Source organism: Panthera leo, chromosome B4 (assembly GCF_018350215.1).
Source record: "Panthera leo isolate Ple1 chromosome B4, P.leo_Ple1_pat1.1, whole genome shotgun sequence".
Classification (NCBI taxonomy): domain Eukaryota; kingdom Metazoa; phylum Chordata; class Mammalia; order Carnivora; family Felidae; genus Panthera; species Panthera leo.
Window position 1 is genome coordinate 557,993 of NC_056685.1, and position 25,701 is coordinate 583,693.

Consider the following 25,701-nt stretch of genomic DNA (forward strand, 5'->3'; position numbering starts at 1 on the left):
CCCTGGATGCCGTCCAGCGCGTGGGACAACCGCTGGACAGGATGCACCCAGCAGAGGACTCCCAGGGAGGGTACTCGAGAGGACGGAGATCAGGGCCAGGCGCGTGTTTGTACAGAAGACGCAGCAGCGACAGGCCCCCGGGCAGGACCCGGCCGTCAGCCAGGAGTAAGCACGGGCACGGGGCACCCTCGTTCTATGCCCATCACAGCCTAAAAGTGTCACAGTTAAGAGACCCCACAACCTGCGTGGCAAATCAGTAACCATCAGAGGCTCATCAGTAAACCTGGGGGGGCGAGCCCGCAGCCCTCCTGGCCAGCATCACCCAACCCCGCCCTGCCCCCCGGCGTGACGGCCTGTTTCCACCACAGGGTCTGCTCCTGGAAAGGTGAGCTTTCTCACGTGGACACTTTGGGCCGCGGGCAGTTTTTCAAGAATGTGCTTTGAGAACCACATGACCAGACCACCAGGAGCCTACACGTGAAGCTCCCAACGACTAATCGACAGCCTGGGGCCCACAGAAAAGGTGCAAGACGTGCCGGTGCCATTGAATCAAGGTGACAGGAAGCAAGGACACTGAACAATCCCTGGGGTCGGGGCTAAGTTCAGGACGCGAGGTCCTGACCGGCACACATCCCTGAAGCCAAAGGGCTCTGAGGACTCCCCCGGGGTCTCAGCCGCCCTGCCCTTCAGGCCTCTGGAGCAGCAAGGCCCAAGTGCTGGGGGGCAATCAGAAGCACCGCAGACAGGGGAGGCTGTTCTGAGAGCACGGGACTTCCCCAGGGAGCCAGGCCTCCGGGCAACAGCTCGGGCTCAAGGCCAGGATGTGGGCTCCCAGGGCAGCTGCCTGTGAACGGCCACAACTGTGACCCAGAGGCTTGCTGGGGAATCACCAGTCACAAACTCAAACCATAACTGTGTCTCTAGAATCTCCCAATTCAGAAACTTGAGAGGAGGTACAACTTTGGAGGAAAGAAGTGTCCCCCTGAATGGGAAGCAACGACCCTTAAGGGTTCTCAAGCCCCAGGGACCCAAGTTCCCTTCCCTGAGACCCAGCAGGGATGAGACTAGGGCCGGCTCGGAGGGGACGTGCGGCACTCCGCCCCGAAAGGACCCTGTGCTCTCGGGTCTGGGCTGTCCCAACTCGAGACGGGGCTCCTCAGACAGGCGATGACCACCAACTACAGCATCGTGTGCACTTCCCGGGGCCACCGGACACTGGCTGTCCCACCCCCACCTCTGGGAGGGCTCCGGCCAGAGGCCACAAGGAGCCCACACGGCCACAGGACGAGGCAGGGACGCGCCAAGGGACGGTGGCGACATGCTGCCTCCCCCCTGCACGCTCCACAACTGCCTGCCAGTGCCGATGGGCGTGTCGTCAACAACTCAGTCTCCCTGTAAGGGCGGCCGGATGAAGGGTGCAGAGAGCCACGAGTCCTTTGCAGGGGAGACCACCCCGTGCACAGCACCAGAGAGCCCCAGCATTCAGAATCCAGCGGGGCTCCTTCCCAATAAAGTCCTACTTTTGTCCAAAAGAAGCCCTCGTTCTCAAAAGGCCGATTTCCCACATCCTGTGGTACGGATGGCATGCCTGCTTTCGGGTGAGAGAAAGCGTACTTTAGAAGTAATTAGAGTATTAACAATGACTAAACTCCACCTAGCACTGGACACGTGCCAGGCACGATGCCTAGATTTACAGACTCCCCATTTACCAACCCTACCACTCAGAGCAGACGGCCACACAGAGGACTACCAAATAAACAGGACCGTCAAATGACCCCAGGAAGTATATAAATGGCTCCTAGAAAATAGCCTTGTCATACTCCTGGCTCTCAGTCCTGAGTCTGAGTACACCACAGAAACGTCCAGGGCAGAGACGCAAAGTTGTGCTGTGCTGGTCTGTTCTGTACTACGCAGTGCTCCGTGGCTCTGTGCTGTTCTAGACTCTTCTACACTATACTACACAATACCGTGCTGTGCTATCTTCTATACTACGCTACACAATGCTGTGTTCTGCTGTGCTGTGCGGTCTGTTGTATCCCATACAATGCTAGAGTAGTCTGTTTTATACCACACGGTACAGCGCTATGCTATTTGGTCTGTTCTATAGAACACCGTGCTCCGCTGACTCTGCTAGCATATACTGGGGTCACACTTCACGAAAGTTATGATTTTATGATACCTTTTTTCTAAGCTCTTTTCAAAGACAATATCCAAATGCAATTTTTCATTATATTTTTAAAGAATGTTTGCTAATATGCACATGCATATTCACTATAACCACTGCCATTACCTACCTCATAGAATTAACTCTTTCTTACAGCCAGCTTCTATGGGCTTTCGCCTGTCTTTTGCAGTCTGGTTTCCTAGTGAAGAAAGGCATACGGCACGCAGTGGGATGCTAGAAAACCAGCACTGACCCGGAATCATCAGCATGTACCCCCGTGGCCCCATGTCAAGGAGGTCGGCGGATGATGGGCATCAGGCACACAGTAGACTCCAAAATGACAGAATGGAGGGGGGATCCAATGCTCTGGGTTGAGCAGAGGGTTGATCAAAAACCCCAGCTCAGCGTGGAGCTTTGCTTCAAATCACAAATGCCCTAAGGAGACCGAGGAGAAGACGGCAGGAGGCGGTCTTACAAGTGTTGACAACTGGCTTCAAAAGTGGGGCCCCTTGGAAGGGAGCACTGACCTCCCACTGGATTCAAGGGACACCAACGCTGTAGATTTATAGGGAAAAGTGAAAGAACCTGACAGCAGATGTCCCAGCTCCAGCCAAAGCCAACAGGAGGAGGAAGAAACAGAAACTGTGCTGTTAAGCCGGTATAGTTGTTAAGCTGGGAAATCTTTAAGCGTTGAAGATCATACAGTCTGTTTGTTACCAGGAACACTAACCACTATCCAGTCCTCCCTGGCAAACACTACCATTAACCCATCTGCATTCTGTACAGCATACTCTATCATGTGTGCAGGAAATCACATGCAAAGCTCATAACAACTAAGGATGTTACTTTTCTCTTGATGTCTGTGATGCCTCTCCACCATTACAACACCAACTCCTACAACACAGGTAGATACAGATTTCACATACTTTCAGGCACCTCTGCCTAATGGCTGGGCTGTTTACATGTGCTATCCCTCCCTCCCTGAGCAGAGAGCCAAGGGGTTGCAGGCAAGGGCTGACCAGTGAGAGGCCCCTACCAGACAGGAGTGTATAAATCTCTCTTGTACACACACACACATACACACACACACGGAAAAGTAAAGAACTGCAAAAACAACTGGAAAACAAAAGGCAATTACATGCCTATCAGTAATTAGTTTAAATGTAAATAAATTAAATGCTCCAGAAGAAATAGGGTAACTAAATGGATAAAAAAAAAAAAAAAAAGATCCATCTACATGCTGCCTACAGGAGACTCACCTCAGACCTAAAGAGACATACAGACTGAAAAAGAAGGACTAGAAAAACATACACTGCAAATGGAAGCGGGGGAGCCAGGATGTCATGACTTAGACAAAACAGACTTTAAAACAAAGGCTAGAACAAAAGACAAAAAAGGACACTATATAACGATGAGATCAATCCAATAAAAAGATAGGTCTAAATAACAACAGACACAATGGGAGAAATTGACAGTAACGTAAGAGTAGCGAACGTTGACACCCCACTTACATCTATAGATAGATCATCACAAAGAAAACCAATGAGGAATCCATGGCTTTGGATGATAAATTAGACCAGACTGACCTAATGGATACATCCAGAACATTTCACCCAAAAACAGAATATGCATTCTTTTCAAGTTCACATGGAACATTCTCTAAGATAGATCATGTTTGGCCACAAAACAAATATCAATAAATTCAGAAAGATTGAAATCATGTTGAGTATCTTTTCTGACCACAATAGTATGAAACTAAAAATCATCTGTAAGAAAAAAAATCTGGAAACAACACACATACATGGAGTTTCAACAACATGCTTCTAAACAATGAATAGGTTAACCAGAAAATCAAAGATTAAATCAAAAAATACATCAAAACAAATGAAAATTTGTCCTGGGCCACCTGGGTGGTTCAGTCGGTTAAGCATCTGACTTCAGCTCAGGTCATACTTCAGGATTTGTGGGTTCAAGTCCTGCATCAGGCTCTGTGCTGACAGCTCAGAGCCTGGAGCCTACTTCAGATTCTGTGTCTCCCTCTCTCTCTGCCCCTCACCCGCTCAATCTCTACCCCACCCCACCCCCCCCCGCCCCATCTCAAAAGTAAACATTAAAAAAACTAAAAAACAAAAAACAAAAAACACAACAGTCCAAAATCTTTGGGACACAGCAAAAGCAGTTTTAAGAGGGAAGTTTATAGCAATATAGGTCTATCCCAAGAAACAAGAAAAACCTCCAAATAACCAACCTAACCTTACATCTAAATACACTAGAAAAAAGGAAAAACAAAGCCCAAGATTAGCTGAAAGAGATAAAGATCAGAGCAGAAATAAATTGAGACCAGAAAAAAATAAAATAAAATAATAGAACAGATCAATGGAAGAACCAAGAGCGGGTTCTTTGGAAAGATAAACAAAATTGATAAACCTTTAACCAGACTTAGCAAGAAAAAAAAAAAAAAAAAAAAAAAGAGAGAGAGAGAGGGAAAGGGCCCAAACCAAATCAGAAATAAAAGAGAAATAACAACTGACAGCACGAAAACAAAAGGATTAGAAGAGAATATTGTTAAAAATTAGAGTCAACAGGGGTGCCTAGGTGGCTCAGTTGGTTAAGCATCCCACTTCAGCTCAAGTTATGATCTCACCGTCCGTGGGTTCGAGCCCTGCATTGGGCTCTGTGTTGTCAGTTCAGAGCCTGGAGCCAGCTTTGGATTCTGTGTCTCCCTCTCTCTCTGCCCCTCCCCTGCTCATGCTCTGTCTCTGTCTCTCAGAAAATGAATAAACGTTAAAAAAAAATTTTTAACCAACAAATTTGGTTAAATTTTTTTATAGCCAACAAAATGGACAACCTAAAAGAAATAAATTCCTAAAAACAATCTTCCAGAACAGAATTAGGAAGGAATAAAAAATTTGAACAGACCTATTATCAGCAAAGAAATTGAATCAGGAATCAAAAAAATTTCAGAAAACAAAGTCCAGAAGCAATGATCAGCAAAGAAATTCAATCAGTAATCAAAAAACTCCCAGAAAACAAAAGTCCAGAACCAGATGGCTTCACAGAAAAATGGTACCAAATACTGAGAGTTAATATCTATTGTAATAGGTAAGAGTTAATACCTATTGTTCACAAGCTACTCTGAAAAACAGAAAACTTTCATATTTATTGTATGATGCCAACATTACCCAAATACCAAAACCAAATAAAGACACTACAAAAAAGCAAACTATGGGCCAATATCCTTGTTGAACATAGATGCAAAAATCCTCAACAAAATATTCGCAAACCAAATTCAACAGTACATTAAAAAAACCTTTCAGCATGATCAAGTGGGATTTATCCCAGGGATGCAAGGGTGGTTCAATATTCACAAATCAATGTGATAGATCACGTCAACAAGAATGAAAACCATAGAATCATCTCAACAGATGCAGAAAAAAAACCACTTGACAAAGTACAACATCCATTCATGATAAAAACCCTCAACAAAGTTAGTTTAGAGGGAACATACCCCAACAAAGGGCCATATATGAAAAACCCACAGCTAATATCTTAAATGGGGAAAAAACAGAGCTTTTCCTCCACAGTCAGGAACAAGGCAGCGATGCACACTCTCACATTACTACGTAACACAGTGCTGCAAGTCCTGGCCACGGCAATCAGACAAGAGCAAGAAATCAAAGGCATCCAAACCAGCAAGGAGGAAGTAAGACTTTGACTATTTGCAGACGACATGACAGTCTATGTAGAAAACCCTAAACTCCACCAAAAAACTAGAATTGATAAATGAATTCCATAAAGTTGCAGGATACAAAACTAATATACAGATATCTGTTTCATTTCTATACACTAAAAATAACAGAAAGAGAAATTAAAACAACCCCTTTTACAACAGCACCAAAAACAGTAAGATACCTAGGAATAAACATAACCAAGGAGGTGTAAGACCTACACTCTGAAAACTAGGAAACCTTGATGAAAAAAATTGAAAACACAACCTGGGAAGATATTTCATGCTCATCGATTGGAATAACAAATGTTATTAAAATGTCCATACTACTCGGGGCGCCTGAGTGACTCAGTGGGTTAAGTGTCTGACTTCGGCTCACGTCATGATATCTCACAGTCTGTGAGTTCGAGCCCCGTGTTGGGCTCTGGGCTGACAAGAGCCTGGAGCCTGCCATGGATTTTGTGTCTCCCTCTCTCTCTGCCCCTCCCCCACTCACACTCTGTCTTTCAAAAATGAATAAATGTTAAAAAATTTTAAATAAAAAATGTCCATACTACTCAAAGCAATCTACACATGTAACACACTCCCTATCAAAATACCAAAAGCAGGGGGCGCCTGGGTGGCTCACTTGGCTAAGCATCCGGCTTCTGCTCAGGTCATGATCCCACAGTTCCATGGGTTCCAGGCCTGTAGTGGGCTCTGTGCTGACAGCTCAGAGCCTGAAGCCTGCTTCAGATTCTGTGTCTCCCTCTCTCTTTTTCTGCCCCTCCCCCTCTCATGCTCAGTCTCTCTTAAAAATAAACAAAAAATTTTGTTTTAAGTTTTTGCACAGCAAAGGAAACCAACAAAAAAAGACAACCTACAGAATGTGAGAAGATATTTGCAAATGCTGTATTTGATAAGGGGTTAACATGCAAAATATATAAAGACCTCCTAAAACACACACACACACACCCAAATCTGATTAAAAGATGGGCCATAGGACCTGAACATTTTTCCAAAGACAACATTCAGATGGCCGATATCCAAAGACAACATTCAGATGGCCGATAGAGACATGAAAAGAAGCTCAACATCACTCATTATCAGGGGAATGCACATCAAACCCACTATGAGATACCACCTCACGCCTGTCAGAATGGCTAAAATCACAAACACAAGAAATAACAAATGTTGGAGAGGATGAGGAGAAAGGGGAACCCTCGTGCACTGTTGGTGGGAATGCAAACTGGTGCAGCCGCTCTGGAAAAGAGGACGGAGGTTCCTCAGAAGGTTAAAAATAGAACTACCCTACAACCCAGCAATTGCACTGCCATTTACCCAAAGAAAACGAAAACATTAATTCAAAGGGATACGTGCACCCTGATGTGCACTACAGCATTACTGACAATAGCCGAGATACGGAAGCAGCCCAAGTGTCCATCAGTAGACAAGTGGATAAGGAAAACGTGGCTTATAATTACAATGGAATATTACTCAGCCATAAATAGAATGAAGTCTTGCCATCTGTGACAACGGAGAGCTAGAGAGCGCAGTGCTAAGTGAAAGAAGTCAGAGAAAGCCAAATGCCATGTGATTCGACTCATACATAATCTTAAAAAGATAACATTGTTACAGAGAATAAACTGGTGGTTGCCTCAGGGGAGGTAGGTGGGGGATGGGCAAGATAGATAAAGGGAATTAAAAGGTACAAAGTTCCAGTTGTAAGAGAATTAAGTCATGGAGACAAAAACAACATCACACACACCACATGCTCACACAGTCACACAAAGATGCGCACAGGCACGCAGTCGCGCACACTCAGAGGAGGGCCGAGCATTAGAAGCGTCGCATCCTCCCCAAGGGTCTTCTAGAAATTAACGAGCCCACTTTACTGCACCTGGCTCGCTCTCAGGTAAGGAGGCCAGGCCAACACCGTCGTCTTCTCCACGGTCTCTCAAACTTGAATCGAGCACACTCTGCTGATTAGTCAGAGTCCGCAAAGACGTGTGTTTTGACCCCAGACTGAATGTATTCATTCTCCCCGTTCCCTGGGTAACAGCACTTCTGCGAAGCAGGGCTGTGCAATATGGGGTCACTTATTCAATAGTACTTCCTGGGATCTGACCCACTTACAATGTTTTTTCTGTCTGAGTGATTTCCTCCTGACTAAAATCATGAGATAATTCCTTCCCTTCCTGCTCTTTCTTTCCATGCCCTTTCATCATCTCAGAAACCAAATCATAGTTGTCAAAACCAAAGGCAAAGAAACAGCCTTCAGAACTAATACCACAGCAGGAGGAGCCAGGGACAGAGGAACGTTCTCCGGAAACACACAAAACTCCAAGTCAGGAGCCCTGGGTCCCTCTCAAGTCAGAGATGCCCAGACGTGATGGGGACCAGCGTGCGGCCCAGCCCGGCGTCGTGGGCACAAAACGACGACTGTGTCCTGTGTTACTCATTCACGGAGCAGCAGTGAAGAAAGACGGAGACACACGCATGCCACGCCCCCGCAGGGCGGTAAATTTTAAGACCTGCACCTGCTTTATGAGGGACCGGACACCAGAGTGCCTAGGAGAGAGCGTTCGAAGGCCACACGGCCGTCTTGGGCTCACGGAGAAAACCGCGCCCTCACAGCATCACGACTCAGCTGTCCTACCAACACGAGAGGCAGCGAGTACAGACTTCAGTACCAGGTGCTCCAAACATGACCTGTGCAGCATGGCCAAGAGCTCCCATAACCTGATTTCTAGGAATCTAATTTTAAACATCTTCACAGCTAACAGATCACAAAAATACAGCATTTGGAACATTGTAGCACAAGTGCTAAAAAAAAAAAAAAAAAAAAAAAAAAAAAAAAAACCTAACCAAAAATAAAAGTGGCATTTCAGGCAAAACCCTGGAATTAGAAGAACAGAGTTATATCCTAAAGCTCTTCAAAAACCTTTTTTTTTTTCCCTTCAGCTACGCTCACCCCCATAGAACAACGATGATCACAGTCACAATAGTTAAATACTTTAGTGGAAATGCCAAGACTCTCTTTTCTAGAAGGACCTCCCACCTGCACTATAAAAGTTCTGTGTGTCCCCCCTCCCCTCACCCCCCAGGGGCTCGAGCGTCCCCTCCCCGCATCTTCCGCCTTCTGTTTGCCTCTCAGAGCCCTGAGCGAGGGGCCGAGGCCTGCGTCACAGCCCTGACTGCTAACCCATCTGTTAGGACAGACACACAGGACTGAAGAAAGGCAGGCAGTAACTGCAGGCGGGACGCGAGAGCAAGAGGTGCCTTGGTCCCCGCGGACGCTGTCAGCTCCGTGCCACAAGGGCACCTCCCCACTCATCCACCACGTAGGTGAGAGGCGGCTCCAGAAATGCAGGAATTACACATTCACACTAAACCCCCACTATTCCCAGCGGCAGGTGCCCCTTCCAAACGGCAGGGCGGTGGCCAGCCGGCTGCACGCACTCCCAGATCACGCTGGCGGAGGCTGCCCGCAGACCCCAACGGGGCCCGCTCGGAGTTTAGCATCGGCGCAATGCCAGAATCCGCGCACGTGGTCCACCCCCCACCTGGAGGCCCTTCTGGAACCTCCCGTCTGCCCGGTTTGTGAGCCTGCAGAAGCACCCAGTTCAGACACACGTGGGAAAAGACCGTGTCCATGTGGGGCCCGGCTCCACCAGCTCCCCTTCTTCCACGGATCGTGGCCTCTCCTCTCCTGCCTCACCGGCTCAGCCCCGACCCGCACTAGCGTCTTCCCCCACGGCACCTCCCCAAGGGAATGGACACCCTCTGGACGGGTGGTCACCCCCGGCCCCCACCCAGCTGCTCTGCTCAGGCACAAACGAGTCCCTGCCCTCCTGGTTCTCAGCCACGCTTCAAATTGTCTTCTGGAAAACCTCCTTCCTCTGGGCCTTGATGAGCTACACCGTCCAGGTCCCTCCCCCTCACACAGGGCTTTTTCCTCCCTCCACGGACTCTGGCCTCCTTGCCTCCACGCGTGGGCCCTTGTCCACCCTGGTCCTCTACCCACTCCAGCCCGTGTGCTCTCTCCAAGCACAGCTCCCCGTCTTCAAACTCCCAGCTCACATGGCGTCCAGAAGCATTTCAAGGTCATGTCCAAAACGAGCTCACCTCCCCGATTCTCTCGTTTCCCACAACCACCACCAGCGGCCTGGAAACCGCCACCATCCAGCCCACGCCTCCCTTCTCCCCCCAGACTCATCGTTAAGGCTCCTTCGTTTGCTTCCCCACCCCCACGCTCCCTCCTCTTCCCCCAGCCAGCTCGGGCCTTGATCAGCAGTGATGCTGATACTGCACCAGGACATGGCCCCCCAGCCCACTCTCCACCCGAAGCACAGCCCGGCTCCTCTCCTGGGAACACCTCCAAACCCCTCGTGGTGCCCCAATCACCTGACAGCTGAGGACTCCTGTGTTCTGGCCTCAGTTTTGTCGATACAGAGGTTATCGCCCCACAGGGGTGGTGGCCCCGTGCCCCAAACAAGCACTTCATACTAAGTGTAGGTGAACATGCCTTCTTAAAGCAAACGCCTTTCTGAGAACTTCGGGACCTTGCCATGAAATGCCGAGAAGCAAGAGGCGAGGACCAGGGGCATGAAGAGCCCACCCTGTTGGGCAGCTGGCATCCCCCGGCCGCCACAGAGGGCTCACCTCCGCCACCTGGGCGCCAGCGGACCCGCACAGTGACAGGGAAACAGGTCTGGTCCTAAAGCTGTTTGCGCCAGTCGTCCTGTTAGATTACTCAACTGATAAACTACAACCCCATGAGGAGAAACTAATCCAATGAAAAGTAGGATGTTTGGCAAAAACTAGATATAGGAAAATTTATTTTTTTAATTAAAAAAAAAAAAAAGAAAGTGCCTTCAAATTAGGTATGGAGAAAACCACAGTAAAACGTTAGGGGAAATACATTATTAAAACCTGGGACTCTAAACTGTGACATGAGAGGGCACGGCCACAGGCATGGTTTAGGCAAGAAAGTCATGTCCAGGCTTTGGAGGTAAGGTATCTACGTACCATCTCCAAGATTCATCGTTCAGACCTCTTCAGCTCACAAAACATCAGACAGAAGGGTTCCTACTGTCCAGGAAAGACGTCACGGGATCCCGGCCCCGTCGGCACCGACATGAATGGACTGGTCCTCTCCAGGAGGCCAGCATGGTCCGGGCGGAGAGGGACTTGGGGTAGCTTCCTCACCGAACACAGGAGGGGCTGGGTCTCTCTTGTAATTCGACATCCAGCTTTTGAATCGCAGTTTCAAGAAAGGGTAGAATTTTCACACACAGTGAAAGAAAGCAACCAAACTGATGAACAGAACAGCACAGAAGGCAGGCTGGACAGGCTAGAGCTGGTTTGGGACAACCAAGGCCAAAGGCACATAGTCGAGGCCGCTACACGGGGGATGGTGTTCTTCACCCCGCGCCCCTGAACAGAGAGCGAGAAGAGGAGGGAGAATAGCTCCCCTGACTAAAAGCTGTTTGGGGTGGGTCCAAGCATGTAAAGAGATCTCAGAACCTCCCTCCCTAGAATTTTCTTCACAAAGCACAGCAGAAACCCCCATAACCCTGCATCCTGGGCAGCTGGAAGGTCAGAGTGCCCGCGGAGACACAGATGGAGAAGCATCTAGCCCATGTGCCAGCAGAGCTGTGCAAACACTTCAAGATCCATGCATCAAAAGGCTGCCATTTCTGTGAAACAAAGATGCACACAAATTTAGGCCTGGGCAGATGGAGAAGTACAGGCTAACAGGAGGCCTGGCTACCCTCCCCATACAGGGTCCCAAACCAATCTGCATTTCCACAACAGGGCACGAGGGATCCCTCTTCCCCACATCCTTGCCAACACTTGTTGATAAAAGCCATTCTAACAGGTGTGAGATAATATCACACTGTGGTTTCGATTTGCATTTCCCTGATGAGGAGGGATGTTGGGCGTCTTTTCATGGACCTGTTCGCCTTCTGTAGGTCGTCTTTGGAAAAATGTCTATTCAGGTCCTTTGCCCGTTTTTTTTTTTAACTGGCTTATTTGCTTATTGCTATGGAGTTGTACACATACAATGGAGAAAGGAGGGTGTGTTCAGTAAGTACTATCGGGGTATACTGGAGAATCACACACAGGAGGAGGAAACTGGACGACCCTTCCCTTGTGCCCCTCACAAAACCAGAAGACCTGAAACGGTGAGACCCCTATAAGTAATACAGAGAAAAAGATCCTTGACATTGGCCTTGGCAACGATTTCGTGGATAAGACACCAATATCAACGGCAACAAAAGCAAAAGCAAAATTAAACAGTTGGGAGTAAACTTATAAGAGCTTCTGCACAGCAAAGGAAAGCATCAGGGAATTGAAAAGGCAACCTCCAGAGTGGGAGAAAGGATTTTCCATCCTTCTACCGGACAAGGATTTCTATCCAAAATAGAAAGGATCAACATTTTGTTTTCAACATAGTTCAACTCAGATGCATCATAATATGTAAAGTTCTTTTTTGCAAAGTGGGGTGCTTTGCAGGAGACAAGCCTTTATGAGATTCAATAGAAGGACCTAGCAATTACATTTTGCTCCGGGTGGGAGAAAACCGTGGTTTGGGGAGATGCACTGAAATTCTGTGACTTCCTCACTAGAAATCATCCGGCTGGCAGTCCTGGATGTGGGTCCCAAGCCACCTTTCCCACCCATGAGGCCTGGACATTTAACCTTTAACCCTATGTTTTCCTTCTTAACACTACTTGTTTCCTGTGGTTAAGGGATTATCCAATAAAATGATACATCTGAAACTACGTTGTAAACTAGCCAGCAAAACATTGTTTTATCATCGTTAATCTTCCGAATTAACTTTAAAACGCTATGGAAAAATAAAACGGTATTGTAGAAATAAAAATTTTGCAGTTTTAAGATTACAAATGATTTTTTTTAATGTTTATTATTTTCGAGAGAGTGAGAGACAGAGCATGAGCAGGGGAGGGGCAGAGAGAGAGGGAGACACAGAATCCGAAGCAGGCTCCGAGCTGTCAGCACAGAGCCTGAGACAGGGCTGGAACTCATGAACCGTGAGGTCGTGACCTGAGCTGAAGTCGGACGCTCAACCAACTGAGCCACCCAGGCACCCCTCCGCAATTTAAAGACTTTTAATCCTAGAAGTCCAGTAAGGATATCTAGTTAGGAGAATGGGGAAAATTCACCTAAGAAACACTAAATAAACTCTAAGTACAGCAGGATAGAAGTTAGCTTTCCAAAACAGGAACACTCAGAACTGTTCAAAAGATTGAGTTTTCTTTAACAGAAGTCTGGTAGATTCTACCTTTTCAAACACCTGTGACAAGGCGCAAGTTGAGGGAGCCTTGCTCCTGCCCACGCGCCCATACGAAATGCTGCAGAACCTGGGACAGGGCTGGGTCCTTCCCACGAGGGAACCCTCCCTGAGCAAGGGCCTCACACTGTTTCCCACAAAGGCAACCAATCGCAGCAAAAAGGTGCCCCAGAGGAAAGTGAAAACAGCAGCTAGGCTCCTCTAAGGGCTTGAATGCCAAGCCACCCCACCAATCTTACTTGGGACCCACGAACCCCTGAACAGAACCTGCTGACCCAGGGAAGTCATCAGGTGGAGGTCACCCACAGAAGGTCTGCAGGGGGTGCGGGCCTTCACCTTCCTGCTCCCCCGGTGCTTGACCCTTGACCCTGGGGGTAAGTGTGGTGGAAAAGGGCAGGGGTCACTGTTGTGCACATGACACACAGCTGTCACAGCACAGGAACCGCTCGTGTCCTTCCTCCGCCGCTGGGGCAGGGGTGCGTTTATTTGAAGAAAGTTTCACCCAACAGACGCCTGAAAATCCATTCTCTTCCAAGTGGTCTTCTACGAACAGCCTTTCCCTTAGTACCTACCAGGAAAATTGAAAACACAGCAGAGGACACCATTACCTTCCCCCAAAGGCTGGCACAGCCAAGCCCACCGGTCAAAACACCTGCCTCCTTGGCAGGATACACTTACAGGAAGACAGAGGATTATCTTCAAGGGGGAGAAGCCACTGGCTCCCAAAGGCTGGCCAGCTGCGCTGGAAACCCTCACGGAGCCACGCCCCGGCCCCGCCCCGGGGCTGGGTTCTAAAGGCCAGGGTTAACGGCCTGAAACCAGTTTCCCAAGTGATTGCAACAAATGGCCAGGTTTCTGCACCGCAGAACAGACAGGTAATAAAGCAGAGCTCAGGCCAACGTGCTGGCCCAAGTATTTGCCTGCACCTGTTCAAAGTTTCAACCGCAATGGCAGTTCCCACTGGCCTGGCTTTCTGCAGGTGGCTGCAGGAGTGTCCCACGGACTGCTGGCCGTCAGACTGCCAGCTGGGTGTGGACACAGCTCATGGGCCAGGTGACAGTGCCTTTGTTGAGGTGCATGATCAGAGCCATCACACCTCCAGGGGCCAAAAAAGAGCGGAAGTCCCCAGAACGTCTGTGGCCACAGCACCTTCCTCTGGCAGCAGGGAAGACAAGGAAAAATTTGTTTGAACAAAAATGCTAATTTGTAAGGACCAACTATTGTTGTGCTTTTTATTATCAACCTTTTCAGCACCGTGTCAAAAGATTTAATGACATTAATCATAACTTTCACTCTACTGGAATACAGAAGTACTTTGGTTAAAAATACCTGTGGAAAGGGGCGCCTGGGTGGCTCAGTCCTTTAAGCGTCTGACTTGGGCTTGGGTCATGATCTCACGATTCATGGGTTCGAGCCCCACATCAGGCTCTGTGCTGACGGCTCAGAGCCTGGAGCCTGCTTCGGATTCTGTGTCTCCCTCCCTCTCTGTCCCTCCCCCACTTGCTCTCAGCTCTCCGTCTCGCTTTCAAAAACAAACAGTTAAAAAAAACTTTTAAATACATATGGAAATGTGCAAGAGGCAAGGGAAAAATGCTCTCACCACTAGTATCCTAACAGGACCACCAGGAACAGTTTACAGATTGCTTATAGAAGCGGGATTACAACGTACATCGTATTCTGCCACGAGGAAATTTCTTACCAAGAACAGGGTCACAGGTCTGGTGTTGTGAAACACATAACAAGTGTTTGCACTAGAGTCCATTTTTACTAGTCTCTGCTGACAAATACACTTTAGAAAGACCAAGACCCCAGCAAGGTACAGCAGTCCTCCAGCAGATGGGCAAGACCACAGCAGAGGAAAACTGGGGCCCTCCAGGCAGAGAGGCCAGGACAGGCAGGACAGGTGGGGAGTGGATGGCAGGTCAGGGCTCACCGGGAAGCTTCCCTGACACTCTCCAACCGTCCTCGCAGACCTGCAAAGGAGAGAGGTCTAGGCCACTTACTGCCCTTTTCCGTTTTACAGACTTAAAAATGTTTACGTGTCAAATGTTACGGAGAGTAATGCCTCAGCTGTCAGGGCCAGCACCGACCCTGCAAGTCCTCAGCCACAGCTGGGTCGTCAGTCACACGTGACACCGTGGCCACCTCGGAGCTGCAGGACCAGCCTGCAGACTCCCCATCTGCACCTGACAGAACGGCGACGGCAGCCCCACGCAGGGCTCTCCTCCCGACCCAGGAAAAGTAGAACCTAAAACAAACATTCACATGCTAACAAGGAGGCAGACAACCTCTGATCTTACAAAACAGTCTCTCCTTCACAGCGCAGACGATTGAGGGCTTAGCTCAGTCTTGCGCACAGTAACAGAGCCTCCGCTGCTCCAGACCACAGCCAGGGACCAGGGTGGGAGGGGACAGGCTGGCCACACGGAGAACCCAGGGGGTCCCTGAGGTTAGGCACAGCACCTCCCTACACAGAAACCACTCGGTGGCTCCCCAGTGACCAGGGACCACCCGGCCATGGGGACGAGGGAGCAGCCGGGGAGAACACCGAGCCTCTCCACCAAAGCGAGGGTGGTGCTACAGGGCGGAGGGAGGACGGCGCCAGCCGGATGGCCGGAGGAGGGAGCAGCCAGGGCACAGGAGTCACCCCACCCCGCTGCCCCCCAGGTGGGGAGGGCCCAGCGTCCACAGGAACCCGAAACACAGCACAGACTCCCCTCTGCACACATTCCGCACACACAGTCCGTGCACCACGCACGCCCACAGCCTCAGGAGCTGGCGGCTCTGCTGTTAATGATTCACCCCTGCCCGAGTCCAGCACCTGGAAGGAAGCAATCTGGGCTGGGCTGGGCTGGAAGGAGGCCGGTCCCAAGTCCCTGCACTTCCGTAAACTCGCATACAAAGCAGGAAGGTCGGATAAGGTCATCTCCACGGACGTGGCCTCATGCTTCAGTGTAGCTTTCTACTCAAAAGTCATCCTGCTGAAAAGTACACATTGAGCCTTGTACAGTCAGCTCGCCAGCTAGGACTTACGTGGAGAGAACACACAAGCAGGGCCCCCAACCACTCACGCGTGCTCTTGAAAACCAGGAAAGCCCCAGATGCCACCTCTCATTAGGCTCAGTGCCCAGGACCCCTGGCCCAAGAAGCCCCCTGCCTCAGCCTGAAGACGGCCAGCCAGGGGAGCAGGAGAAGGCGGAACCCAGCAGCCCCGGGGGCAGAGTGCAGCCACAGCCAGCACCCTGGGCCCCAGGAGCGCCTTCTTCCACTCCCTGGAGGGCTCAATCCTCACCTAACCCTGCGCTGGCTGGTGGCGGGTCCCACTAGGCTCTCTGCCCCATCGACAGGCTTAGGTTCCGGGTCCTGCCGGGTTATAGGAACGGCTCTCACCGCTCCCTCAGTATCCGGTGCAGACGCTCACACGGTCAACTGAATGAATGCTTAAGAAAAGGAGGACAATTCAGAAGCACTCGGGCAGCAAAGGAAGCCTCCAGCTGAGTCTGGAATCAGGTGTAACTGGCCTCCCAGGATGGAGGTTTGCAGGTGCACACGCGCCCTTCCCCAGGGGTGGGGCCGGGCGTGCTCCGCCGAAAAGTCCACTCGAGCTGGTGTTAAACAGTACACATGTCCCAGGGCGACTCCCCCAACCCCAATCTTCACATTTATCACTATACCTCCCTTAGGAACGACAGAAACCCCACAAGGTAGGACAAAAAGGTCGTCCAACATCCCAGCCGACACCAGATTAGAGCACCTCTGGTCCCTGTAGCTCATGGAGCATGTGCCAATCTTCCATTTTATACCCACTTCAGCACAAGGCGCTAAACCGAGGCCAGGACCCTCACGGTCACCCACAGGAACAAAATACGATCCTGCTCCAAGCCAGGGGAGGGGACTTACGGCAGGGAAACAGGCCCCCCGCTGCCTCCATGCAGACCTGACTTCCCAGCTGGTCTCTGGGCTCAGACAGGGGACCCTGAGGGCAGAGCATCTCCTGAGGGAACAGACACTACCCCTTGAGGCACTAGGGCCACCTGGAGCCAGCAGACCCCTCCCCTGATAGACCCCAAGACAGGGATTGATCTAGTGTTCACTACCATCAGCAGGTGCCCACCCTCCTTTGCACCCCCCCCACCCTCCCCCACCACCACCCCCCCCCGGCCATGAACTTGGAAGGATTTCTGGCACTTTGGAGACCATCTTTTTTTTTTTTTTTTTCCCTCTATGCCAAATTTCTTTTTTTTTTTTTTTTCAATATATGAAGTTTATTGTCCAATTGGTTTCCATACAACACCCAGTGCTCATCCCAGCAGGTGCCCTCAATACCCATCACCCACCCTCCCCTTCCTCCCACCCCCCCATCAACCCTCAGTTTGTTCTCAGTTTTTAAGAGTGGAGACCATCTTTGAAACACTAGTCCTCGGTCTTCCTGACGCTGGCCTCGCTGAAATAAATTCCTTTCCTATCTCACCACTACTCACTTCTCTGCCTTTGGATTCTGTCAGCGGCAAGGGGCCAAAACCTGGGGTGTTGGGGACCCCCAGAGCCAGGTGTACTTGCACCCCTGTGCCCCTGCTATAGCAACGTGTGGTTTCTTAATTATAGAACTATTTAGTTTTTCTGCATACAGCCGGTGCTGCAACAGGCTTGCAGAGCCTCCGTACACGTGGCCCCACGTGGGGAAGCATTGGCACAGCCACGAACGGTCAGCCAAAAGCCTGGGAAGAGCGTTACGATTTTCCAGAGGCCAACAAACTGGCAATGCCTAGACAACTGGAAGTTTGTTCAAGGTGTCTTGCTCAAAACAGGTCCTTTCCAAAGGTTGTCAAGGATTCAGGCAGTCAGGACCCCTCCCCACCCACACCCCCCCCCCATATATGACAGCTATGGGTCAGAAAGAAGACAGAAGGGAGGAGGAAGAGAGGACTGAACTTAGGGTTTACAACAAAGGCATAAATGGAAATTAAATACAGGCCTCTGGTTATCTCAGAGACCAAGTTAGTCTAAATTACAAGTAGCAACATTCACACTTAATTCTGAGCCTACAGGTGATCTGGAACCACTCCATTAGAAGGATAAATCGAAAGAGAAAGTCAATTCACAATGCAGAATAATGACTCAGCCAGACTAACCAAATTAGTATAATCTACTAAAAGTCAAATCGTATCTTTAAGATTGGGTTATTCTGCAGCTCGGGGGCAATTTCAGATTTAAGATAAACTAGAAAATGATCTTGTTTCCCTTCGTTCTGATAACCACGGCCCTCGTGAGTCCAAAGCAGAGCGGCTTTCCTGGCTTACAGAACAGGTGCAACCCAGCTATGCACAAATGACCCAAAGACAGAATGAATGCTCCATGTCCTGTCCCAACAAGTCACGGGACTTCTAACAGTAGTGGCACTCTCGCAAGACAAGTCTATGGTAAACACACAGCACATGGGGCGCCTGGGGGGCTCAGTCGGTTCAGCGTCCGACTTTGGCTCAAGTCATGATCTCACGTCTCATGAGTTCGAGCCCCGCGTCAGGCTCTGTGCTGACAGCTCAGAGCCTGGAGCCTGCTTTGGATTCTGTCTCCCTCTCTCTCTGCCCCTAACCCACTTGCATTCTCTCTCAAAAACAAACATTAAAATTATATATATATATATATATATATATATATATATATATATACATATATGTATGTGTATGTATGTATATATATGGGGGGGGGGGAGAAAGAGATATCTCTAAACACACAGCACAGAAAACCACCTTGGCACTGGCATTTATTTAACAAGAGAAGTCATCAAGGGTCTCTGATACCAGAACATTTATCTTTATTAAAGAAGAGCTACATGTATTCTAACCAAGGAAATGGGAAGTTGTACTGTCCAAAAATACTCAAATGGCCCACATTCTAGGAAAGGGCCTACATGCCTGTATATGCACACTGTTTAAGCACCAGCTTAAATACATTCAAAATTCTGATGCAAACAGGAATAATCAGGGAATAGGGGAGGGTGTAACTAGTGAAAAGAAAGCTGGATGTTTTAGAAAATTTCTTGAGACAGTATCCCCAGGATAGCCAGGTATCACAAAAATCTTACCTGTTTTAAACACGGTTATTCCTGCCAACATTTACCTGGATTAAGACTTACTTCTATACAGCAAAGGAAGCTGGAAGATTTGTCCTGATTTTTTAATTTTTTAATGTTTACTTGTTCTTTGACAGAGAGTGAGAGAGCATGGGCCAAGGAGGGACAGAGAGAGGGAGACACAAGATTCCGAGGCAGCTCCAGGCTCTGAGCGGTCAGCACAGAGCCCAACACAGGGCTCCTACTCGCAAACCGCAAGATAATGACCTGAGCCAAAGTCAGACGCTTAACCAACTGAGCCACCCAGGCGCCCATATCCCGATTTCACTTACGAGTGGAATCTAAAAAAACAAATGAACAAAATGGAGACATAGTAAAGAACTGGGTGTTGTCAGTGGGCTGGGGGGGGGGGGGGTGGTGGAGTACACGCTTCTAGCTATAAAACAAGTCTTTGCAGGGAGGAGAAGTCAACAGAGACTACAGTCAATACCGTAATAACTCTGGCGACAGAGGAGACTACACTTATCATGGTGAGCATTTCATAATGCATAGAATTGTCAAATCATTATGTTGTACCGTGCACCCGAAACTCATATAGCATTGTATGTCAACCATACTTCAATTAAAAAAAGATTTGCCCTAACAAGATTCTCTAATCACTAGATTATCTTCACAATTATGAGTAACCACTAAATAGCTTCCTCTCAAGGATCCCAAACTAAAAATAGGAGAACAAAAGAAAGCCACATCCTGACGACTTTATTAAGCAGATTATAGTTATGAAAATAAAGGATGTTTGAGGCTACATTCCTAAAATATCCTTCGAAGAACTGTACCAGCTGGCAATGGTTACATCAGGTGGAAGAAATATTCAGATTCTATGGGAGTAAATAGGTCTTAAAAACCACGGATACCATGAAAGCTGTCATCTTTTAAAAAATCGTATTTGCTACTTTGGACCTGGTTAACGTTCTCCATGAGGGTGGGCCTGGGGTCAGGGAGGCGGGAGTGAAAACCAGGGTCAGGAAGGGCTTGAAGGGCAAAGCAGGCTGACGCGGACCTAACCCCCAGCCACCTGGCTTCGAGCAAGCTCCCGAGCAGGGTGGCTTCTCAGGAGGCACGTGTAACTCGGGTCAGGAGTGCTGAGAAAGTGGCGCCTAGAGCGGGGCCTAGCGCACAGAGGGCAACCGCTGGGCGCGGATGGAGGGACCGCCCGCGTCCAAACCGAGCTCCGTCTGCAACGTCAGATTTCACCGTCCAAACCGTGCACCACCCGTTCCTACTGACAAGACTCCAATTCTCTGGGGACCAGAGAGAAGCACGGCTCGGTAGGTGTGGCCCTCAGCCCCGCAAGAGCTGGGGATCAGAAGGGGCACTCGGAGCGAGAGTTCTCTACCTGAAGCTAGAAACCGATCGCCTCCTGAGCGACCGCTGGCGGCTTAAACACAATCGACGCCCTCCTGGTTGGTAACGGGGAAGCTGAGAGGTCACCCTTTCCTTGTAGAGACGCTGAAGACACTACTCCTGGATCCTCACTTAGAAGACTTTTCCCAGACACAGGACCAAGAATTAACAGCATGGTCTCTTGACCAAAACAATGAAGATTTCTGACAAAAATCAAACACGCAGCCCCCTGGTTCTAACGGATGCAGAACAGAAAGGTTAGCCTCTGCAGAGGGGCTGCGTTTTCTGTCCACTTGCCACGAGAGGGGAGTTGCGAACACACAGAAAACGTGCAGGGTCATGTAACAGACACCCTTGTATCCGCCCCTGGGTGGCAGATTCAATTTTAAACGCCGAGTCGGGGAGGCAGCCCGCTAAGACAATGTCCGGAGTGAACCCGCCCCATCACCGCCAAGCGGGGCGAGGACGTGAGCGTCCTCCCCGGCTCGCGGCTTCAGGAGGGACGGCCACCGCCGGGCCCCCCGCCCCAGAGCACCCGCGGGCGCCACAGAGCTCCTCTATCGGAGCCCAGATCAAAGGCCGGATCCCCAGGCGTGGTTCACGGGAAAGGCAGACCCACAGTCGAGGATACCGAGAACCGTCAGGAAGACGCTACTAATGAGCTTCTAAACATGAGCAATCTAGTCTCCTCGTCTGTTCAAAGAGGAGGTCATCCCCTCAGAAACTGTTTTAAAAGGACTCAAACCCATCAATACAAAGCCTCCAAGGCACCAAGGAATTACGAAGTTGACTTCGCACCCCGGTTTCCAGGAACGTTAGCGTTCCCAGTGCTGTGCGGCCCACACTACCTTGTGAGCCACCCGTCTCCGGTGACAGCACTCCCAACCAGCGGCCGGTCACCTGCCCAACGGCCACGGAACGCGCCCACCCGCGCAATCCGCCCTGCACATTCCTTTCCCAAGGCCTTGCCCTCTCGAAGCACGGGACGCAGAACAGAACACCGTCAGAGCGCCCCTTTCGCTCACACGCTTTCCATCAAGGGCAGACCTCACCCAGAATCCTATTTGTGCCAAACACTAAACAAAGTCATCAAACAAAGTCAAGGCTACTTCCTGCCTGGGTCCGGGGCCAGATCTTCCTAATACAAGGGAAGAATTCTAAATTACCAACTGTCATAAATCCCTTCCTCATCGGGGATCTAAATAATAACTGCTCACATCTACATATGAAAAAAGAAAAGCAAATTCTACTTTTCATATTTGTGTACAAGTGAGAGAGAAACGTCTCGAAGTCTGCACGCTGATATCAACAGCAAAACAGCCCCAAGGGCGAGTGCTCGTGTGACTGCGTCCTGCTGTGGTCCACGGGGAAAGCGTGGCCATCAAAGGAGGCCTAGAGTCACCTGTGCTAAAAAGCGAAATGAACTCGCAATCCACCCGCAAAACCTTATTTTTACCGAATTTCCTGACATGGTATCACACCACCGCAGTAACTTGTGGCCGTGGAGGGACAGTACAACGCACATTAGTAACAAAGTTTCAGTCCTGGAAAGCTGGTAGGCTATTTCCTGAATTTTAAAGGTGTGTATTTTAACGACTTAAATTTAATCATACCCTTGCTTAAGGAGTGCCTTAAAGACTGCTTTATGTTACTAAATCTCACCAGCTCTTAACATCCACTATGTTGGAATACAAGAATTGTTTTGAAGCCTGGTCACGCTCACTTAATCTAGCACAAAGCCCATCTGTACCTTGTTTCATGTTACTTTTAAATAGTCATTGTATATAATTGAAGCCACAACTTCGAGATAGCATTAAGTCCACGTGGTACCGGGGTGGGGGAGCTGCCTAAAAACCCTACCCCTAGTTTTTATTTTAAAAGCAGCTTATGAAAACAGGAAAAGTAAAAGATGCTTATGAGAGCCGACACACAAACCGAAACAGTGCTCAATCCATGTGACTGGCAAGGCAAGTGTGCAGGCCAAAGCCCCAAAACGTCACAGATGTCATCACACAGGGTGAAGCCCTCGGGCGTTCAGCAAGCGGGGCACAAGGCCATCGCTACAGCAACCCTGCCCATCCCCAATGCCAAGCTCTGAATCTTGGGAGGGGCCTGGCCTCTCAGAACGACCCGAGGCCCACAGAGTCTCACCTGTGGGGCTTGTCAAAAGATATCTGTACTCACGAATCACCAGACACAGGGCATGAGAAGGGATGTTCAGCCCAGCACCTCCCCACATGCTGAAGGCTGACGAACACGCGTGTCCAGAAGAAAGAGTCCCAAAGTCACAGCCAGTGGGGCTCTGAGCCTCGTCATCAGGGGGCAGATCCAGGCCACTCCTCCAGGAAGCTTTGGGAATAACTCCAACTGGAAGCCCAACGCAGTGCAGAGACGCGGTGGGACTAGAACTTATGTGGGACGTGCTTCCCAGGAACACCCGGGCCAGAACATAAGTAGGACGTGCTTCCCAGGAACACCTGGGCCAGAACGTAAGTAGGACGTGCTTCCCAGGAACACCTGGACCAGAACCTAAATAGGATGTGCCTCTCCTACTTCCCCCCCAAAAAATAGGCTTAAAGGTGTACTGACCAAAGAGCCCATCAGGAAGGAAGAAGTTTTGTCTTTAAAAAGGGGGGGGGGGGGCATTGGGGTGCCTGGGTGGCTCAGTCGGTTAAAGCGTCCGACTTCAGCTCAGGTCACGATCTCGCGGTCCATGAGTTTGAGCCCCGCGTCGGGCTCTGGGCTGATGGCTCAGAGCCTGGAGCCTGTTTCCGATTCTGTGTCTCCCTCTCTCTCTGTCCCTGCGCCGTTCATGCTCTGTCTCTCTCTGTCTCAAAAATAAATAAAACGTTAAAAAAAAATTTAAAAAAAGGGGGGGGGGCATTAGGCTCTGACACTATTGGTTCACAGCAAGTGCTCAGGTAACATCAGTTAAGAAGTGTGCCCTCCCACACCCTCCTTCCACTTCTGTTCTCACAAGGCTGCTCAGAAGTCACTCTAACCTCAGTCCACCTGGATAAACTCACTCACGGCCGGCCAGGGCCAACAAGCACCAGGTGCTCTAGCCCAGTGGACACACCTGGGACAGAAAGCAGACCCGGATGTTTACCAAGCAGATAACACGTCATCACCTCACTGAGCCTCGATACCACCCCGGAGGTAGGGTCAGGTGCTCCCCCTGACAGCTGAGGAAACTGAGGCTAGGGAGACGAGCCAGCTCACCCAGGATGGGCCCACACATCCTCTCCACCTGGACGGAGATCAGGAAGAGGTCTTCTCAACAGACACACCTCAAGATCCTCCCACAAAGCCCTACAAATAGGATTTAGGAAAACATCCAAAGAGATTCAGGAAGCATAGAAGAAGGTCATCCATAAGTTAAAAATGGAATTTTGTGCTCTGAATTCCCACTCTACTAAAATCCAGCCCCCTCCAGCTGATGGCTCCTTAGCAAACCTGTCCTTTCTAAAGCACGTGGCCAACTAAAATATTTCATCTGTTCCTTTCCTCTGACAAGAGCAGGCTTTGCAACTGCTCTTAAATATACTTGACATCCTTATCTGAGGATTTGTAAGCTACATTTTGTCAGCATACAGGTAACTGTCACACCGAAGTGACTGGCCATGCTGTGTCTGCAACACAAGAGGTAATCTCTAGGGGTGCCTGGGTGGCTCAGTCGGTTGAGCATCCGGCTTCGGCTCAGGTCACGATCTCGCGGTCTGTGAGTTCGAGCCCCGCATCGGGCTCTGTGCTGATGGCTCAGAGCCTGCAGCCTGCTTCAGATCCTGTGTCTCCCTCTCTCTCTGCCCCTCCCCTGCTCATGCTCTGTTTCTCTCTGTCAAAAATCAATAAACATTAAAAAAAATTTTTTAAGAAGTAATCTCTATCTGTGGTAACTTATTCATGAAGCAGCTTCGGAATCTCCCCAGAAGGTTAATTAATAACAATACAGTTTACATTTCCGTTTTCATTTCAGGTAGAGCAGCCTACAAAGTCTATTTTTCCCAAGAAGTATCTCTTGATACTTCCTCAGAAAGACCATCAGGGTGAATCCGTGCCAACTTCCTCTTTATCGAGAAGGGAATTTCAGCTTGGCGAAGAGGGGGAACAGGGGATAACACAGGATTCAAAAGAGATGCTCCTGTGTTTCTCGAGAGTGCCGGAGTCAGGGTACGTGGCTCCGGGTCAGAATGAGAGCACGATCAGACCTCCCACATCAGGGGACAAAAGTGTGCTCGCTAAAGAAACTCTGGGACATGTTGGCCTCCCCTCTGCAGGCTTTCATTTGTCCCATGCACTCCTGGCACAGGGCAAGCCCCACCCGTGTGAGGTCTGGTCACAACACAAGCAGAACCCTTTCTGCGCTCTTGGAACCAGGTGTTCCTCGGCACAGGACCACGTCCCCAGAGCAGGAGCCATAGCTGTGAACGCCTTCCTCCCAAACCAGACACTCAGCCCTGAGCCAGGTGGATCTGAAGCTTACACGTAATTTTTAAATAGCTTAAAAGTTATTAAATGTGTTATTAAATTATTAAATGACTTGACTAACCAGATAATTGAGTTAAAAAAATTAGCTGTTCACAATTGTGAATAAGTATGTGAGGAATCCTCTCTCTGGAGCTGACAGAACTAGATTGGATCTGGCCCGTGGGCTCCAATCTTTTCATTAGGACACAGATTTCCAACCCAATCAGCAAACACCCAACTTACAACCATCAGCCCAGAAGAAAAAGACATACTTCTAACCTGGTATCAATCACAGAATCCCTTCACTTCTCTTTATCTTGGATAGTTTGGTCTTTTTTTTTTTTTTTTTTTTTTTTTTTTTTTCTGATTTTTAATACCCACTGGACAAAGCCCTTCAGTAAGGAACGCTCTCGATTTGCAAAGCACACAGCACAGAGAGCCCATTTTACTCTCCAGGATTTTCAACAGCAACAGCACTGACTAGCAGCCTCCTCCCCCGAGGGGACTGCTTGCTGCCGTGTTATCTTTTACAACTCAGGACCTTAGCGCTTCCCCACTTTGTCTCG

The 25,701-nt window shown here is 49.4% G+C and overlaps 1 protein-coding gene and 1 long non-coding RNA gene across 5 annotated transcripts in view; both read right to left on the minus strand.

Moving 5' to 3' along the window:
* Positions 1-21,571, minus strand: part of LOC122223788 — a 167,955-nt gene extending 146,384 nt beyond the window's left edge. Inside the window, exon 1 of the long non-coding RNA XR_006204475.1 lies at positions 21,517-21,571. This is a non-coding gene — a long non-coding RNA (uncharacterized LOC122223788). The remainder of the gene's footprint in view (positions 1-21,516) is intronic.
* The window catches only part of DIP2C (disco interacting protein 2 homolog C), a 412,233-nt gene that overhangs the window by 380,988 nt on the left and 5,544 nt on the right, over positions 1-25,701 (minus strand). The gene's annotated exons all lie outside the window — the stretch shown is intronic.